At 36.1% G+C, this 14,890-nt stretch overlaps 1 pseudogene; it reads right to left on the bottom strand.

Moving 5' to 3' along the window:
* Positions 1-292: 292 nt before the first annotated feature.
* LOC149544705 (kynurenine 3-monooxygenase-like) lies at positions 293-14,804 on the bottom strand (annotated as a pseudogene).
* Between the last annotated feature and the right edge of the window lie 86 nt (positions 14,805-14,890).

Here is a 14,890-nt window from a genome sequence, read left to right as displayed (position 1 = left end):
TTACTCGGCTCCTTAAGAATTGTTGATGCTCGCACATGCTGTTTCCTAGATAGCTTGGCACCTAAACAAAACTGTATCACTGGGCACCTACTGTTACTGGACACTTGTTAACACTCAACACCTACTGTTACTCAGTACTGTTTAGTGGAAAAATGGTTAAGTGTATTGACACTCAGTTGTAAAAATTATTCTTTAAACTAACATGGGCCTCCTCAAAACATGGGAAGCCTATTCATAATGTGTGGTCTATTCTATGATTTTAGCCTATGATTTATCAAAGGTGGGATGCTCTTTAATATGGGCATGAGATTTCAAAAGAAGATCCATTGCCAAACGTTGACTGCTTCCATAGGTTTTCTACAAAGTTTGGGTTCTCATAGAGAAGTAGATCAAGCATATATGGAGCCTTCTCTCTTAAGATCTTGGTGACATCTTCTAGAGAAGGTGCATTCACCAGTTCATTATTCAATGTACCACCCCAAAAGCTTCCATCAACAACATTAACTAGCAACATATTCAAGTCTCGCCAAGCCTACACTTTGTTATGATCAGCAATAAAGGTGGACTCCCCTACCAAAGAAGGGCAAACATAGAATGACTCATAGGTTCTTGGGTTATCTATAAAGTCTAGTTTGATATGTGACTTATTACTTGCTGAGTTGTAGGCTTGATCAAGACACAAAATTTTTGAATGTACTTTACTTGAAACACCATCAGCTCCAACTAGAAAATCAAATTCAACTTCAATATCATCCATATGAACTTTACCTTGATTGTTAGTTTTAGTATCCCTGCTATAGGTTTGATTGTAGGAAAATTTGGCTAAGCTCTTTTTGTCATCTATTGAAGAAAGCTCCCATCCAAAATAAAGAGTGAGATTTTCAAAAAATCTTTGAAGAAGACTGTTGTAGAAAAGCCACTAATCCATTGCGACTTGCTACATAACTTTGTATTCTAGGTCCTTTGTAATAATCCATTTTCATCTTTTTCCCATTTGGTAGGTGGGAACAATTACTAAGTTTTGGTTTCAAAATGGAGGAAGGCAATTCCATCTCAACTGCTTCAATCACATTAATGCCTCTTCTTGTCAAAATAATAGAAAAAGAGCATGGATCACCTCTGACTTTGGCTTCATCATTGGTTGGCATTCAAAAACATGAACATGAAATCCCCTACAAAGTAAATTAAGTACCATTACACAACCTGTTGGCCCACCTCCAACCACCACATCTTTGCCAGAGCTTCCCTATACCATCGAGCAACTACGTGTTCAATCAAAAAGTTTGAGATGCATCTAGGTATAGTACATTGATCATATTCTCTGCTCATTCATGATCCCAATTAGAACATTTTATAACTTTCATAAGTATTGTCTCATTAGATGAAATCAGTCGAGCCCCAAACTGGGCTCGGCTGATTTTTTTTTTTTGTTTCGAACAACTAATTGCTAGAATTGATCCATTGAGATTTTAAAACATTTTAGGAATTAATTTTGATCACAAATTGATCATTAAAACTCATTTTAAATCATTTCATCACTGTGAATTTTGTGTTAGGAAGCCTATTGGCTGGCTTTAAAAATTGACATAAACTCCTCACACGGCTCTGAAACTCTGAATATATTATCTCTCTAACATGTTCAATGGGCATGCCAAATATCATCACATGATGACATCAGGGTCAAAAGATATCAATCTTTGAACATGCCTTGTTAAAATTGCTTGCAGAGAACCATGTCAAGAAGTTGGAAACTGTGTTTGGTTTTGGCCTTGACAACTAGGCAAACAGGCACTTGAGATTCTAAAAACTAGGGCATTGATACTTTTTCATGAGGAGAGTATACTTCTATGATTTGGGCTCATGAAAAATCATGGGGGATGAATGGAAAGCGGTCAAAGTAGGCTACTTAAATTTGCAGACATGAAACAATGTCAGAAAAGTGTTTTTTGCAAATGGAATTGACCTGGAAAAGTGTTGAAATGGATTCATCAGTACTTGAAACTTTGTCACACTTAAAGTATTTTTAGAGGTGAACACAATGGTACAATTCATTTGATCTCATCTATCACAAATTTTGAGTTATAACATCCCGAATAGGGGTACCAAACAATCTGCTCCTTCTGACACTACTAAAAAGATAGAAATTCTATTTGGAATCGCGTTCAAAAACTGATCAAACGGATTTTTCATGAGTTTAAACTTGAAACATAACAAGTTTATGATGTCTTCAATAAAATGAAAAAAGAATTTGAAAATTTTGGTTAACTGGGTCAAAATTATAACTTGTCAAATAGGGCCTTCAAGAATTCTAAACAATTCATATCAGCATGACAGCAGTAAATGACCAACTTTGAGGGATTCAAAACCTAGTCAAATGGACTCAAAATGACTCAAAATCTGAAACATAGATTTTTTGGTATGGAAACTAAACACTCCCAAAGTGGTGAGTCATGAAACATATTTGGGTGTGAGATATTCAATTACAAACATTGCCTCTTGTCGCTGTTTGACACAGGTGAAAATGCAGAATTGACAATTTCTGAAAGTGAGGCTTCATAGAATGTCTCAGAATGGAAATTTACAAGTGGATAGGCTAAATGGAAGGTGCTAGAAACATTAAACACCTGATGCGACTCAAAGGTATAGATGGGTACATATCCATCAAAAAGCATTTATAAGGCTTAATTTTCTCAATAGTACTCAAAATTGACAATGCAATTTTTGTCCTAACAGTGGCTCTGTTTGGGGATGCATGTCCCTTGTGGGCATGGAAAGGATTCAAATTGCTAGAAGTAGTAGAGCACACACCTAACAACAAAAGCTCTCTTGAACAACTTTATTGAAATCGAAAACAACTACAACTACTATGTACAAACGATGGCCTTGGGCCACCAAACTTCAACAAAAACATTTACCTTTGTCAAAAACTTGATTCTCATCTAAATTTATATGAGGTAAAGTGGAAATATTTCTTCTATCAATTTCACCAATCAGATTAGCATCATGAATCAACTCACTTGGCAAAACTGAATCTACATCCTTACTTCCATAACGCATATAAAACCTAGATTCATCTTCTACAACTTGCTCATTATGCAAGTTATGATCAGCATGCTCAAACATATCAAACTCAAACTGAAAATCCTCTTCATTTAATGATTCATGCATGCTATCAACTTCAAATATGAAGGTGTCATACTGAACTTGGGGAAATTAATCACACATACCTGGAAAATGTGTATCCTTATGTATAACCAGATGATACTCAAATGAACACTCTAACTTGTACTCACACATGTAATTGACGTTAGAATCTAAAACTAATCCAAATTCCTTCAATGATTCTTCACAATAAGTAGATGGATTAGTTGTCACCTTAAAGTATGCATCAAAAAAATTGCTACAATGTGTGTACCAATTTTCAACAACTTCATCAGACACCTTATTATCCATATCATGAGATGCAACATAACCATCATTTTCACTATCATACCTGGAATAAGAACAATCTGATTTCTCATGGTAGTAGGATAAAGTATCATCATCAAACTCATTCTCAACTAAATTTGAACCCTCCATGTCTTCTTCAAAAAATGGGTTGATTACTCCATGTAGTGATCCTTTTTTAACATCTTGAAAAAACATGGGTTGTTCATCCTCACAACCTTCATCATACAAGGCATTAGTATACACTTTAAAATCATCACCCATTTCATCCTCATGGAGGCTTTTAGCATGTGAAGAAAAATCAAAACCATATGAAGACTCAACATCCATTCCATCAATGAAGCATGTAGAATCTAAATCAAAGTTACTTTCATTGTCTTTATGTAGGTGATTCAAATGTATTGCAAGAAAATCATCATTCATTTTACCAATAGGTGCTGATGCATTAATCTTAGGATCATTTGTATGATGATTATTACTATACTCATTCTCAAGACATTCATCTACACAATTAGGTAATCCATCCTTATAAACACCATTTTTATCCTCGTATTGTGTAGACAATTCTTCACAACTTTCAACATCTAGCTGACTGGTATAATTCTGAAATGAAACTTTACTTTCAAATTTAGAATTAGAATTCATACCTTTACTGACATAAGAATACTCACTCCCGTCATTTCTTTCTTCTTCCCAATTTGCATCTGATTCACATGAAGATGAACATTTACTAGCACTATCCTCTTCTTGACTTGAGCAACCTCTCTCATCATTATCTTCACATGAGGCTTCTTCACAATACATTGGATTAGAAAGTTTACCTTCATCACTTGAAAAATTACTTCTAGCTTCTTCATACTCATACTGAGATGCATATCTTTCAACTTCAACCTTTATAACATTCTCAACTTAATGCAATCTCTTATTAAGAGAATTCATTTCTTGTATATCTTGCTGATCAACTGAATCTATCTTATCATCTAATGCTAAAACATTACAAACATGTGTGCTTTGTTCTTTTGATTGTGACTAAGATAAATTTGATTCACTCTCTTTATCTTGTGTTATCTCTCCATGGTATGTTGGATCAACAACATCAAACTCATGATCATAGAGACAACTCTCAACCTCCTCACTTGCATAAGACTGAGACCTAGGTGTAGCAACCTCAAACTTTGAAGCATTAGTTACATCATTATACACATAATTATCAGGAGAAGAACTTACTACTACAACTAAACCTTGATCCATAAAATCAACACAATGTTGAACCCTTTCAAAGTCCAAAAAACATCCTACTACTATAACATTAAAACATGTGTGTCTTCATTTACAACTGGACTAACCTTCCTTATACACACATTATGATTTGAATTCTCTACTTGATCAAAACTTAGAGTAGGGGTGTTAATATGCTTATTTGAAACTAAAGCATCTATATCACATTCATCCTTTCTTTCAAACACACTATATCATCAATTATTCATAGAAAAATGACCTCTAATCAATCCATATTTCAAATTATTTTCAATATCCCTAGTGGTCATAAAGCCTAATATAATGTCTATGGTTCTTTATCCCTTAGCAAATAGTTCATTTTCTTGTTAAATGCATCAAAATAAATAGATAGACACATTTGATCATTGGGTCTATAACTCTCAAGAATTTCATTTAAAATTCTTGCAAATTTGATATTGAATTGAGGCACAAGTTCATTACTCTCAATGTGAATCCTCAAAAAATTGTCATAAGAATTTGATGCAGGAGCATCCAGAGGTATAAGGGCAATCCCGTGTCACCCAAAAAAATGTACTTAGACTTAGTCTCTGTTTCATGTCTTTACATTTTTGGATACCCATTTGGCTCAAATAAAGGTTCCAACTCTCATAGTTCAACTATCAGTGCGTTTGAAAATCCCAAAAAAATAGGAGCATGTATTTGGGCCATCATTTTGGTAAAATAGAAGGTGTGAATTGGACAGATCAATGTAATCATGATTTAGAGCATTCCAGAAAAAGAATCAGGTCAATAGGCCCCACGGTTTGAAAGTTATTGCAGTATTTCAGGTTTTGGAGACCTCCTAAGAATGCTTCAAAGTCAGGTTAGGGGCATTAAATGACCTCAAAAAGGGCCAAAAAATGGGGGATGAGAAAAGCTTGTCCATAGGGCTATAGAGTGCTTCAAGAGCTTTTCAAAAATGTAAACAAATCATCAATCGGAGCTACAGTTCAAAAGTTATGCCTCCCGAAAGTTCGGCTACCATTTCTAGATTCTTCTAGATTTGCACCGACTTCTAACACAGCTTCTGGAACCTTCTATTTTGTCGATGGATGACTACTAGCACTTTTTGGAATGTACTCCTAGTCCTTAACCCTTCGGGGTCTATTTAAGGAGATTTTTGGCATTGTAAAAGGCAGTTCGGAGTGGAGTTTGAGAGGAGGTGCTAAAAGGAGAAATATTCTCCAGATTTATGCTATTGTAAGCCCTTAGGGCATGTTCTAAAGTTTATTTTCTCTATACTATTTGTACTAGCTTATTTTCTTAGTTAATATAATTTCCCTTTTCTATTGTGTCCATTCTGTTCTTGGGTTGTGTCCCCATCAAGCGGTATCAAAGCTGGTTTTCCTGAGAGTGTAGACAGAGCACCGACTATGAGGCAGTTTGTTCCAGGACTGTGTGGTTGTGGGTTCGAGTTAGAAGATGCCTGTACGAAGAGAGCATGGCGGAAGGGCCAGATCTATTGATCTTGAGGAGGTTAGAGCCCTCTAGAGGTAGGTAAAAGCATTGCAAGAGGAGCTTCGTAGAGGAGCAAATGTTGCCGCAGGTGACAATAGTGAGGATGACAATGAAGAGGAAGTAATGGGACCAGAAGAGGAAGTTGACGAGGAAGTTTTGAATCCTATAGAGGAAAGGCTTTTTAGGGCCATTACTAAGTTTGGGAAAAGACCTACAATTGAAGTGGGTATATTTTCAAGAAATCTGAAACCAGATGAGTTGATCGATTGGATCAATGAACTGGAAGAATACTTTGAGTGTGAGGATATAAGGGACCCAGATAGGGTTAAGTTTGCAAAGGCCAAACTGAAAGGCCATGCCAAAATCTGTTGGCAAGTGGTTCAACTGGAAAGACTTAGAAGAGGAAAAGAGAAGATCACAAGATGGGATCACATGGTGGACAAATTGAAGAAGCAGTTCATTCCTGTGGACTATGAGCTTGATTTGTTTAAGAAGATGCATGGGTTAAAGCAAGCAGGAAGATCAGCCCAAGAATATATAGAGGAGTTTTACCGACTCTTGATTAGAGTGGGGCATGCAGAAGAAAATAAGGAGAAGGTTGCTCATTATATCAATGGGTTGCGACCAAGCGTCCAGGAGGAATTAAGTCTAGTAAGAATGACCAGCGTTGAAGAGGCATACCAGTTTTCCCTACGAGTTGAAGAGAAGCTAAATAAACGGTTTGAAGGAAGACAAAGAGGGCATGGTCAAGGAGGAAGGGGAAGTGGTAGATCATCTGGAGGCTGCAATGAAACACAAAATAAAAATGAAGATGAGGGTACTAGTAGGAACCAGAGGAATGAGGGTTTCAATCGCTTCCGTAACCAAGACTTTGGAAATCAAAGAGGAAGAGGTAGAGGACATGGACAAGGAAGAGGAGGCTTCCGTGGAACCTGTTTCCATTGCAATGAAGAAGGTCATCATTCCTTTGAATGCCCTCAACAAAAAGGAAGGATAGATAGGAGAGCTGAGGGCCAAACTAGGGTTGCTCATGTGGATGAGGATGCACAATCATCACATTCAGAGGATGCAAAAAGAGGAGAGACCTTGGTAAATGAAAGAGTCCTACTAAGTGGTGAGAATGAACTAGGACAACGAAGGAGTTTGTTTCATACCAGATGGAAGTGTGAGGATAAATGTTGTGACGTGATCATTGATGGTGGTAACACTGATAACTTGGTATTAGAAGAGATGGTCTCTAAGCTGAAGCTCAAGAGGGAGAAACATCCCCAGCCCTATCAGATTTCTTGGGTAAGAGATGATCATAAGGTCCTGGTAAGTGAACAATGTTTAGTAAAATTCAAAATTGGGAGTTACCAAGATGAAGTTCTCTATGATGTTATTTCGATGGATGTTTGCCATCTATTGTTGGGTAGACCATGGCAGTTTGATAGACATGCAATACATGATGGACATGCAAACACATACTCTCTGACAAAGGATGGAGTTCGCCACAAATTGAAGCCCATGAAAAAGGAAGGTGAAAAGGTATGTAGCAGTGCTAGGATTTGTCTTGTTGATGGAAGGAAGTTTTTAGATGGCATGAAACATCAGCATATGTGCTATGCTTTGATTCCTAGAAAAGATAGAGAAGGTAGTAGTGAAATACAATTTGAAGTTTCAGAATTACTAGGGGAATTTGGAGATATTATCTTTGATAATATTCCAGATGGATTGCCACTAGTAAGGCAAATCAGTCATTAGATAGATCTAATCCAGGAGCTAGTTTTCCTAACAAGGCTGCTCATAGGATGACTCCTCCTGAAATAAAGGAGCTAAATAGACAGGTTCAGGAGTTGTTGAGGAAGGGCTTGATTTGAGAGAGCCTGAGTCCATGTGCAGTACTTGTAGTACTTGCACCAAAGAAGGATGGAGAGTGGAGGATGTGTACAGATTCTTGAGCTATAAATAGGATAACCATCAAGTACCAGTTTCCTTTACCAAGGATGGATGATCTTATGGATTGCTTGAGTGGAGCTCAGTACTTCACAAAGATAGATCTGAAGAGTGGCTATCATCAGATATGGATTCGAGAAGGAGATGAGTGGAAAACAGCCTTCAAGACCAAGGAGGGTCTTTATGAGTGGTTAGTCATGCCCTTTGGATTGACGAATGCCCCAAGCACCTTCATGCGGCTCATGAATGAGGTACTTAAGAAGTTCTTGGGAAAATTTGTTATTGTCTATTTGGATGATATTTTAATGTTCAGCAAGACTTTGGAAGAACATTTATTGCATATTCATAGTGTCCTTGAAAGGCTAAGGGAAGAGAAACTATTAATTAATCTAAAGAAGTGTGTCTTTGCAAAAAGGGAATTAGTCTATTTGGGGTTTGTTATATCACCTGAAGGTCTCAAAATGGATCCAAAGAAGGTAAAAGCCATCAAGGAATGGCCTACTCCAAGGTCTGCTACTGAGGTAAGATCATTTCATGGTCTGGTTAGATTTTACAGGAAGTTTATTAAGAATTTCAGTGGCATATGTGCACCCCTAACTGATACAATAAGAGGGGATAGAAAAGAGTTCAAACGGACTGCAACAACTGCGAGAAGTTTTGAATTGCTAAAGAAGAAGGTGATAGAACAGCCTATGTTGACACTTCCAAATTTTAGAAATGTGTTCCAGGTGGATTGTGATGCTAGTGGCAGTGCTATTGGGGCTATATTAAGCCAAGAAGGTAAGCCTATTGCATATTTTAGTGAAAAATTGAATGATGCAAAGAAGAAGTATTATGTTTATGATCAAGAGTTCTATGCAATAGTTCAGGCCTTAAAGAAATGGAGGCACTATTTATTGCCAAAGGAAATTATTTTGTATACTGATCATCAAGAATTACAGTACCTAAATAGCCAAGGTAAATTGAATCAGAGGCATATGAAGTGTGTAGAAATCTTGTAGAGTTATACATTTGTGTTGAAGCATAGAAGTGGAAAATCTAACAGGGTTGCAGATGCACTATATAGGAGACAGTTGTTGCTTACAACAATGCAGGTTGAAGTAGTTGGGTTTGATGAACTCAAGAATTTGTACCCCAAGGATCCTAATTTTTCTGAAGCATGGAAAGCTTGTAAAGAACCTGTTGCTATAGATAGAACCAAGTGGTTAGACTATTTGATTCAGGATGGCATGTTGTTCAAAGGTAGTCAATTGTGCATTCCAAGGAGTTCCATGAGGGAAAATCTGATTAAGGAGAAACACAGTGGAGGGATGGCAGGACATTTTGGTCGAGATAAGACCATTGCCATTCTTAGAGAACATTATTTTTGGCCTCAAATTTTATAGGATGTGAAGAAGTTTGTACAAAGTTGCCAGGTTTGTCAAGTTGCCAAGTGGTTTAGTCACAATACCGGTCTATATCAGTCATTGCCTATTCCATCAAGGCCATGGGAGGACATAAGTATGAATTTTGTTCTTGGATTGCCAAGGACACAAAGGGGTAGTGACTCAGTATTCATGGTGGTTGATAGGTTCTCCAAAATGGCACATTTCATTCCATGCCACAAAAATCATGATGTTGTCCATATTGCAGACTTGTTTTTCAAAGAGGTGGTAAGACTACATGGTCTTCCAAGGAGCATAGTTTCTGACAGAGATACTAAATTTGTGGGGTATTTCTCGAGGACATTGTGGAAGAAGTTGAGAACAAACCTAAAATTTAGTTCCACGCATCACCCGCGGATTGATGGCCAAACAGAAGTGGTAAATAGAAGTCTAGGAAATTTGCTGAGATGTTTAGCTGGGGATAAGCCCAAGGGATGGGATTTGATTCTACCATAGGAAGAATTTGCTTATAATAACTCTATAAATAAGAGTACTAGAAAATCACCATTCCAAATTGTATATGGGAATAGCCCAAGGACTGCACCAGAGCTGAGGAAGATAGAACAAGGGGAGAGGACAAGTGCTGAAGCTGAGGAATTTGCTGAACATATCAAGCGTCTACATGAGGAGGTTCAGGTGCACATAACCAAGATGAATCAAGAGTATAAAGCTAGGGCTAATCAAAGGAGAAGACATAAGGAATTCCAAGTAGGAGATTTAGTCATGGTAAACTTACAAAAAGAAAGATTTCCAGCCGGTACTTACAACAAGTTGAAAATGAAAAAATTTGGCCCCTACAAAATTTTGAAGAAACATGACTCAGGAAATGCATATGAAGTGGAGCTGCCAAATGGTATTCAGATTTCTCCCATTTTCAACATTGCAGATTTAACAGAGTATCATGATGATGGTGCAGATGAGGAGCTAGTGTTAGAGCCATGTCCAATTCCTTCTTCTAAGAAGGAGGAGATAGAAGACATTCTAGATCATCGTGTGGGTAGGAGTACCAAAAATAGGCAGAATGAAGAGTATTTGGTCAAATGGAAAGGATGGCCAATCGAGGACTCAACTTGGATTTCAGCAGCTAAGGTTTCCCATTTGGGATTTCCTCTACCATCCATAAAGTGATAGGGTCACTTTTCAATCTACCCTGGGTGTCTGATGCAGGAGCATCCAGAGGTATAAGGGCAATCCTATGTCACCCAAAAAAATGTACTTAGACTTAGTTTTTTTTTCATGTCTTTATGTTTTTGGATACCCATTTGGCTCAAATAAAGGTTCCAACTCTCATAGATCAACTATAAGTGCATTTGAAAATCTTGAAAAAATAGGAACATGCATTAGGGCCATCATTTTGGTAAACTAGAAGGTGTGAATTGGCCAGATGAATGTAATCATGATTTAGAGCATTCCAGAAAAAGAATCAGGTCAATAGGCCCCACGGTTTGAAAGTTATTGCAGTTTTTTCAAGTTTTGGAGACCTGCTAAGAATGCTTCAAAGTTAGGTTAGGGGCATTAAATGACCTCAAAAAGGGCTGAAAAATGGGGGATGAGCGAAGCTTGTCCATAGGGCTATAGAGTGCTTTGAGAGCTTTTTGAAAATGTAAACAGTTCATCAATTGGAGCTACGGTTCAAAAGTTATGCCTCCCAAAAGTTTGGCTACCGTTTCTGGATTCTTCTAGATTTGCATCGACTTCTAACGTAGCTTCTGGAACCTTCTATTTTGTTGGTGGATGCCTACTAGCACTTTCTAGAATGTACTCCTAGTCCTTAACCCTCTCAGGTCTATTTAAGGAGATTTCTGGCATTGTAAAAGCCAGTTCGGAGTGGAGTTTGAGAGGAGGTGCTAAAAGGAGAAATATTCTCCAGATTTATGCTATTGTAAGCCCTTAGGGCATGTTTTGAAGTTTATTTTCTCTGTAATATTTTTACTAGCTTATTTTCTCAGTTAATATAATTTCCCTTTTTTGTTGTGTCCATTCTATTCTTGGGTTGTGTCCCCATCAGAATCAGATATGCTTACCCATTCTCCAAATTGCTCCTTGAAAGTGGAATGCAACTCACCCCAAGATGAAATGAAACATGTTGGTAAAAATGAAAACCAGTCTCTAGCATCACGTTCCAAAGTTTGAACAAATAACTTCATGTGCACATCCTCATGAGCAATCTCATAGTCACCCATCAAATCACTGAACAATTCAACACGATAACTAGCTAAGAAAAGATGGTTCCCACTAAACCTAGGAAATTTTTTTCTAATATCATTAGGAATGACATTTGGGAAACCATGAATACCATCAAAACATAATGGCATATACCACTTGGTAGAAAATGATCTAGAAAATTTGCTAACAAGTTGCATAGTTGATGAAAGAAAACATGACATTATTGAAAGATTTGAAACTCATTCACCAATAATTCTAATTTGTAATTCGCAATAGATCTATAACCTTCTACCAAATAAATTTCTTCAAATACACTTCATAAATTTTTTACAAACAACAGCTGAAACTTGATCCAATGAAGTGTATAAAACCTTTTAAACTATTCTCCTGCTCTTAATGCTAAAAATCACTTGATGGAGAATACATATGTATATCACTTTATTTCATGAAAAGAGAAACATCATGAAAATATAAAATACCTTTAGTGTTGCTATATGAAAACTTTGATTTGCTGATTGGCTTGGTGCTAATCTCAATTCCTTACACCACTGATCGAATCCTTATAGAGTCATCATCTCCTTGAGGAGAACTAAATAAAATCACTGATGTGATTCACTTTTACAATCAGAATTCTTATGAAAACAAATCAAACAAAACTTTGAAACTCATTAGTCAAGAACTTCATATACTCTCTCCTTTTGTTTAAAAACTTAAAAAAAAAATTTTAAATCTACATTACTAGGCTGAAAACTCTTTGAAAGAATTTATACATAACTGATCTTCATTGGTATAGAGATCCTTTAGAGAGTTGCCACTCACAATTGTGAGAAAAATTTAGAAAACATATGATTTATAACATGATAGATCTGAACTGGATTTTCACTTTGTAGAACTTGCAAAGCTTCAAAAACACTTAAAAGAGAGAAAACATCTTTCACCAATTCAGACTCTCAATTTATAGTAGTATTTTGAAATCCAAAACTGACTGAATTGAGTGAAAATAAAACCTAGTAGCAACACAATCTGAGCTCAATCCTTCAAATATACTGCTATCCTGAACAAAGCATCACTGGGTTGCATGATATCTGAGTAAGAAAACTAGAAAACACATCAGTTAACTTAATGGTGCAATCTTTTCACACACTTGTCATACTGTATTGAATCTCCTTTTAAATTCTCAAGGTTTATCTATCATTTTGATTCAATACAGTCCCCAACAAAGTCACCATTTTGTTTTCTCCTAATTTAAAAGTTTTGAAAATGACCAAGAAACTAGATAAATGCATCTAAGGCTAGCAAATTCCTATGATGGATGCACTCGACTGCAGTCTTGGGCCAACTATAAGGCATATCTCCTTCTTAACTTCAAGCTTTGCAAGACCTAGGTTCGTTAACCTTCTAAGGTATTGTACCAGTGCATTTAAAACATAAATCTAAACCTAATTAATGCATATGAAAACCCCTTATATCTCCTAATAACTCATGAAATGATACAGATCTACAGTAGCTAAATGCAAATCTATGAATCTCATAAGTTGAGTGAGGGTTAATTCTTTTCAGCCCACTATAAAACATGAAATACTAAAAAGATTTTGATTAATAATGTTGAATTCAACAAACCCTCAAATATGTAGCAATAAGACTTTAATGATCTTGTAGCTGGCTAGTGCCTAATCCATTTGGAAAATCCATGAATCAAAAGCATACATATGAATATCTGATACTTATTTTTATATTCAAATATACGATCTATCTATTTACCTTGTAAATAAACATCTATGCTTAATATGAACCTCATTATTATATGATATCCCCCTCAGTAAACTTACAACGTTTCTGAATAATCTAAAGCATTTACATAACCCCTTGAGTTACAAGCAACAATGAAACAACATATAACCTTAAGGGACTGCAACTATGACCCAGGGTCTTTGTTCAAAGAGCATAAAACATTGAAAATTCACTGAGATAGGAGATGAGAATCAGAATGAAACTAATGAAATTCTTGTTCATTTGTATTCATTTCCTTGAAACAATACAACCAAATGCATGAAATGAAAATATGAAAACACCTAACAAATCTGAACTATCTATATTATCCTTCCTAATGCTATTCATAAAAGAGAAATTTGCTGAAAAATGGTGCCACAGTCATGGGAAAACATCAAAAAACTAGAACCAAAACTTGGTATCATAGTAGTGAGTGGTTTTTTCTCCAAAAATTGGAACCTCTATGATCTCACAGTAAAAAAAAATTGAAACCCTTATAATGAGAAAAAATGAGATTGATATAGAGGAAGGAATTCTTGGATTGAATCTGCAATTGACATCTGTCCACATGAAATTTCCTCTCTTTATCATGATAAGACTCTCTCTACTTTCTCTCTATAACTGTATATCTAAATCTCATCATTTGGCCTCTACAAGGCATCAAATATCTCAGAAATCTCATGATGAAAGAATGTAAATGATTTTGGTGTTAAGAATGAAATCATGGTAAAAGTGAAAAACCAGTTACAATAACCTCAAGAAGCCAATAAAACATCTTAGAATTTATTTTCTTCACTTTTAGACTTCACCAAGCCTTCATATCTATCCTTTAACCAATTTTGATGATCAATGATGAGTTTTGCCTATTTTGTTGAGAATGCCTTAGATTTTACAAACTAGCTTACAAAGTGAACTGATGAATAGTTGTGCACAAACTAACCTCAAAAATGGAAAATTCAGTTTGTTCCAATTTTGGTAGTATATTGGAGCTCCCATTTCAATGAAAGTTTTCCCCTATGGCGGCCATTTGAAGTTGCAGACTCAAACTATAGACAGAGAAATTAAGAGATCTATTTGAAAAATTTAAAAATATTTCTATAGTTTAAAACTATAGAGAATTGATTTTTCAATCTGACACTAAATGCTCAAATTGGGATCAAATAGAAGTATTATTTTAAGATAATATCCTTAACCTTCCCTAGCCACTGCCATGTGTCAAATATTTATTGGTCCAACTATTCTAGGTGAGTCCCACATACACTTGCTAGCTTTTATATTTTCAGGTAGGTCACTTGCCGAAATTTCCATTTTTTGAGAGTTCGTCATGTTGCTAACGATGAGACCCTCTCATTTTTCAATGGCAACATGACAACCACTAGAAACTACAATTTTTTTGAGAATGTTTTAACCTT

Source organism: Cupressus sempervirens, chromosome 8, assembly GCF_028749045.1.
Source record: "Cupressus sempervirens isolate cs-2001-9-10 chromosome 8, ASM2874904v1, whole genome shotgun sequence".
Taxonomy (NCBI): domain Eukaryota; kingdom Viridiplantae; phylum Streptophyta; class Pinopsida; order Cupressales; family Cupressaceae; genus Cupressus; species Cupressus sempervirens.
The sequence above is the reverse complement of the archived record's forward strand: the minus strand, read 5'-3'. Positions and strand labels throughout refer to the sequence as shown.